Source organism: Carassius gibelio, chromosome A20 (genome assembly GCF_023724105.1).
Source record: "Carassius gibelio isolate Cgi1373 ecotype wild population from Czech Republic chromosome A20, carGib1.2-hapl.c, whole genome shotgun sequence".
NCBI lineage: Eukaryota > Metazoa > Chordata > Actinopteri > Cypriniformes > Cyprinidae > Carassius > Carassius gibelio.
The window spans coordinates 2,134,065-2,140,362 of record NC_068390.1 but is presented as its reverse complement, the minus strand read 5'-3'; the positions used below and the strand labels follow the sequence as shown (position 1 = coordinate 2,140,362).

At 36.8% G+C, this 6,298-nt stretch overlaps 1 pseudogene; it reads right to left on the bottom strand.

The window, feature by feature from the left end:
* Positions 1-495: 495 nt before the first annotated feature.
* LOC127938176 (myristoylated alanine-rich C-kinase substrate-like) lies at positions 496-6,049 on the bottom strand (annotated as a pseudogene).
* Between the last annotated feature and the right edge of the window lie 249 nt (positions 6,050-6,298).

The following is a 6,298-nucleotide window of genomic DNA, read 5'->3' as shown; positions in this document are numbered from 1 at the left end:
TTGAGATCAAGATATAATTTGTACAATGATCACAGTTAAAACACCCCTTCTATACATACACTTTAATAAACTCATAGAACCAGCAATACACCATAAAGCATATGCAAATTGTTTTCCTACTAAATTCAGATGGTTACAACTTAAAAAAAAAAAGGAAATTTGCAGTTTTAACCTTGGCATTACAAATTAAACTGGCTTGTTATTAAGGGAAAGAAATCCCTTTAGTGTTATAAATTGTAGTGGATTAATTGTTAGTTCTTCTGTTTTTGTACTACTACATGGTAGTCTGTGGTATAGCATAATCAAGGTATAAAAAAAGTAAAGACTAAAAAGCTTTAAAATATTCCTTGTTGCAAACAAAGTTCTCCAAGATCTCATAACCTGGGACCTCTCTACTGTAAAACAGGGAAATATGCCTTGATTATCTTTTTTTTTTTTTTGCTATCAACACCCCCCCCCCCCCCCCCCCTTCTCTTCTGATCTGCATTGTGCATTTTAATCTGTGGCAGATTCTGCAAGGACCTCTGGACTGGATTCTGCTTCTTGAACAGTGGGAGTGGATTCCTCTGCTACATGTTTCATTCTTAGAAGGAGCAGGCTCTGTTACCACTGCTGACTCTGCAGGTTTCTCCTCCTCTTTGGATTCCTCAGGGGCAAGACTGGCAGCCTTGGTCTCATCCTCTGGTTTGGATTCTGCCTCCTCCACTGGTTTGGCCTTCTCTTCTGAATCACCTCCTTCAACAGCTTCATCTGCCTCGGTTTTGGCCTCCTCGCCGCCATCTCCATCCCCTGTCTCATTCTTGGTTTTCTTAAAAGAGAAGCCACTTAATTTGAAGGACTTCTTAAAAGAGAAGCACTTCTTCTTCTTGGGCGTCTCATTGCTTGTGGACGGATGTGCGCCATCCTCAGATTTTGTGGCCTCCTCTTCAATGGATGCACTCACTTCTGTGTTTGTTTTACCTCCCTCCACAGCCTCCTTCTCAGCTGGAGCTGCCACAGCCTTTTCTCCCTCCTCAGCTGCCACAGTGCCATTAACCTGAACTCCTTCTTTTTCCTTAGCAGCTGCTGGAGATGCATCACCGTTCCCCTTCACATGGCCATTTTCCTAAAGCAAAACACAGACCATCAGACAACCATTATTAAGACTGGCATAACAGGAGTACCACCAAGTCAGCACACGATTATGCACTGGAAGGGGAATGCTTCAATTTTATCTACATATATGATGGTCAAACACCATTACGTGAAAAAATAAAATGCATTCGTACGCGAAGCCTCGAAGTCCGAGGCGCATTACACTGACACAAACACTGGTAGGCGCCGTTTGTCAATCAACGCTTCAAAAAATAAAAAATAAAAATAAATAAATATATATATATATATATATATATATATATATATATGTATGTATATATATATATATATATATATATATATATATATATATATATATATATATATATATATATATATATATATTGCCAACTGATCAGCAAGTAATTATTAGTGGTGGAAATTATGATTCTTTCAAGAGATTCGCTCATTTTCAGTTCGTTCACCAAAATGATTCGTTCAGTGACGATTTCTTCGTATTACACAAAATAAGCCAGCAGGTGGCAAAAAAGAGTGTGTATGTGTTATGTCTTAAGTCAACGAACGTATTCACTTGTTACAAAAACTGACTAACCCAGTTTACTCTCATTCATTTCAGCTATGTAGCAGTTCATTTAATTCACAAACGACTCGTTCACGGACGACGTGTGTGCCAGTTCATCATTTCATTCATGAATGAGATGTACTAAATCATTTAACTCGTTCACGAACGACATGTGTACCAGTCAGTCATTTCATTCACGATAAGATCTCTAGATCTTGTTCAGACTCATATGAAACTCATTCATTGAAGGGGTATTGGTTCACTACATTCAGCAAATCACATGCTCTGTCGAAGGCTCGAGGTTGAGTAACTCTTTGAAAGGATGAAACAGATCAACAAGTCAACAGTTCATACTCGAAGGCTATTGGCTCGAGGTTGAGTAACTCTTTGAAAGGATGAAACAGTTCAACAGGTCAACACTATATAAAATGCAATTTCTGCATTGACATTTGGGGTATAAGCCATAAAAACATAACCATACATGCTAGACTTAAAACCAGCTACGGCTGTACTAAGCGATAGTATATGCTTATATAAACGCAAAAGGATCATGGGGCACCAACCTTGTTTTGATATAAATGCCTTTTATTCGCGATGTCTTGGCTAAGTACTTCATTGCCCACAATCCTGAACAATCCTACAATCCCACAGTGTTGCATCTGATTGGTGGAGCCATAGACAGTAGGTGGAGCTCGTGTAACCGTCTGGTTAAACCCTGTGAAGGTCCGTGAAGACTGAAGATTATTAATAAAAAAATAAAATTAAATAAAAACCTGTATTGCGTTTTTGCACGGTAGACTTATCAATGCAGTCATGATTTCCTTGGCTGCCATGAGAGTTTTGCAGGGAGGTTGGTAACTTAGCTAGGCTACTGTAGCCTTCATATAGTATGAGTCATATCAAGCATTTAATAATGCCTCTGTCAAAACAATATTTAGCCTAGGCATACCTTTCTGTGCATTTACTGAACATTTGTGTAATGGCAACGACATGTGTTGACGACTGAGTGGTGATTGCAGTCAGGTACAAAGCACTGCACCATGTTACTGACGTTATTGTTAACCACTTTCACACACGCACACAATATATAAAATACACAATGATAAATATAAAAATCAACACACAATACCTATATAAAACACTATTTATTTACATGATTGTAAATTCACTACATTCACTATATAAAATAAAATTCACTGGAGGAAAAAGTTTGTGGGAGCGGCCGTCATCAGATTTGGAAGTCGCTCAAAAGGCTCGTTGAAAATATGTACACAGAAAATATGTACACAGTCTTGTACCTTTGACTTTTTTTAGATTTTCTCTTAATTTTTTCACTCGAAATGTTATGTTATATGCTTATGAGTTCAGCCGTAGCTGGTTATCCTCACACATGCTCTAAAACTCTTTAGATATGGATTTTTCCGAAAGTCAATGGGAGAAATGAATGGGAAATTTACTTCCGGCACCAGAGCTCTCTCGGGCTGTGGGCGGGACTGTGATGCTCTATAGCGCCGCTTGCTGTGGAGGGAGGCACTTCAGTGAACGAGAAATATAGCTGTGTCACAAAGTTGAGTGTACGCACTTCGAAGGCCACGGACTTCGAAGACCAGTGCACGAAGGGCCCTCCGAAGTGCATGAGATGAAATCCGCCTTTACAGGATTTCCTAATTCCACCACCTGGGGCCCGTTCTTCGTACGTCGCTTATTACATCCGAGATCAAATGACACATCCAAGATGATATCATCATGCTAATCCTGATCCGGCTAATTGGGTTCTTCGAACACACCTGTTGTGTATGATTAATATCGCTGGATTGAGTTATCTGAGATAATTGCTCATTCATTTGTTGGCTTAAAAGGGGATATGTATCGATACTCGAAACCATGATCAGCAGTGCAGCGATTGGCTGGTGGCAAGACGGCAATGTAATGACGTCATATAATTTAAAATGACACCCGACGAAAAACTTGACAAATTTCTGGACTTTTATAAGGAATCAGCCAAGCAAACAAAACTACACAAATGTTATAATAGATACATGAAACAGATAATAGATACATGTTTTTATTTTATTAGAAATTTTTTCATGATTCCCAATTATTTAGATTCGCAATTTATAATAGTTGTGCAGTCTTTACATTTTTATTTCAATGTAAAAATTATCTATTCATTTCATTTTATATTTGAACAGATTTGTTACGTGACAGCATTAATGAAAGTTTCTTAAGGGTCAAAGATCATGTTATCTGCATCTCCTGCGCTCCATCAACCCACTCTTATAATAGCAGTCATCACTCAAAATAATGCACGACTCTATTATCTGTTATCTATTATCTATTAAGACTCTAATACAATTATGAAGTAATACTTTTATGACAAATAAATATTTCAGTGAGTAAAACTGGCTGTGTCTATAGTAGGCTGTTATGGACTACACAGCATTTTTATATTATTTTTAAATAATTTTTTTTAATGATTATTATTTTAAATTATTGTCCCTGGATCAGTAGGATACTCTTGTAATAAAGTAGCGGTGGTAGCAGACATATTTTGAGTATCAGTTCTGGTTGAAAAGAAGCAATCTAATCCTGTTTACATTAAATAAGCCTGCTCCCGAGCAGGTTTAAGCTTACGGACCTGTTGCTATGACAGCAACTCCGGGATGAGCTTCGAAGAACTTAATGATCAAAGATCATGCCAAATCATCAACATTCAAATCCAGCTAACTAAGTTAGCGATGTACGAAAAACGGGCCCCAGGTAATTTACACTGGTTTGCTGCGTCCTTTGTTTGATTACAACTTTAAATGCAGGTATTCATCTTGGAACTTACTTGAATAATGTAATGATACATATGAAAAACTACAAAATACACACACACACACATAGCAGTTCAAATGCTGACTGATATCTTACAAAGGCGCAATTTTACGTAGTTTATTGTCTTGACCATGGTGATCATATGTAGACAGGTTTGCAACACAGATTTTTTAAGGCAGTTAACCATGAAAACAAAACGGAATAAACTGATTATAATTGTTTTTTAGCATAATACAGCTTAATGTTCAGTGGCATTTGTGACAGCTGAACAGTGCTGTGTTTAACCGGCCAGAGTCCTGCAAATGCAGTCTTTCATATAGTTACAATAATGTATTAATATTCTCACAATAAATGTGGTTACTTTTATTTTCAAAACTGTAAGAAAGTACATTCGTAAAGCATATCCGTACAAATATAAAGTACTAAAAAAAATTTTTTTCTCACAGGAAAGCAGCACTACAAAAATATGTTTTTTACAACGTGATGCATTGTTGTAGATTTACTCTCAGTACCTTAAGTATATTAGAGTATGCAAGATAATAATTTTACTTAAAGGACAGTTCAGCCAAAAATTAAAATCCTGTAATCATTTACACACCCTTAAGTTGTTCCAGGTTGGGAATTTTTATTTTTGGGGGAACTGTCCAATATGGTATTAGTAGTTATTATAGTTTACTAAAGTATCTCAATATTTCTTGTACTAATTACGTTGCCATAGCACTAAACAATTTCTCTTTTCCTTCCTTCCCTAAATCAGACCAGACTCCTGTACTGAAGGATAAAGCTGAATGTGCCAGCGCTGGACAGGTTTTCAATGGTTTTTTGATGAGCAGCGAGGCCTGACAGTGCTGCTGGATCTCTCTGGATGCTCTCCAGACCGTTTGACATGTGTCTCATTCCACTGTCACCCCATTATCCTCCGAGTAGCTGAGGACCATTCACCAAGAGATTGACCTCCTGAAGACCCCAGAACACATGGAGGCAGCGCCGGGCTCAAACTGATGTTGTTTTTCTGACGTTAAACCTAATTTATGCAGTAAATGGTTGTAAAAAGTACTTTCAGTTATGTATAAAACAATTTGTTTCAATGTGTAAAAAAAAAAAATGACAAGACAAAAAAAAATAAACACATAAAAGAATGTTTTGTGAAAAAAAATTATAAACTGCATTAAAAAATGTACAATGTACATGAGTACTTCTCTTTTATTTATACGTGAATATGAAAAAAAAAATGTACAGAAAGTACTTGGGCTTATTTATGAATAAATTACACACTAAAAAAGAAAAAAAAAATATACAACTTCTGCATTTCATTTTTAACTTTTATCACAAAAATAAACTAGAGAAATTAGGTTTTTCCATTGACAATATGACATTAAAAAAAAGATATTGAAAAACTGTAATATACACATTTTTTCCTACTGTTATGTCTTGGCTAATGAAGAATGTACTTGTTATGCATTCTCTTAAGAAGAGAAAGCTTGTGCTCCTCCCTCTCTCTTTCTCTCTCTCTCTCTGTGGAGTTTGATATCCTCCCTGAACAGCTCGCTCTCTCACCTGTCCGAGGACCATGCCTGTTAACAACAACAGCACAATGGATTTCAGCAAAAACAAAAAAAAAGTACTATTAATTTTGTATTTTTAACTCTTTCCCCGCAGGCTCACTCACTCCAGAATAGTAATAAAACAAGAGAAAATTGAAACACTGCAAGCAGCGATAAACGGGCCCTCGCACCCGGGCTCACTGGCATCGAGTGGCTTTAGTAAATAGGTGAACGGTGAGAAATATGCATTTAAAGTCATAAATATAAGTGGAATATA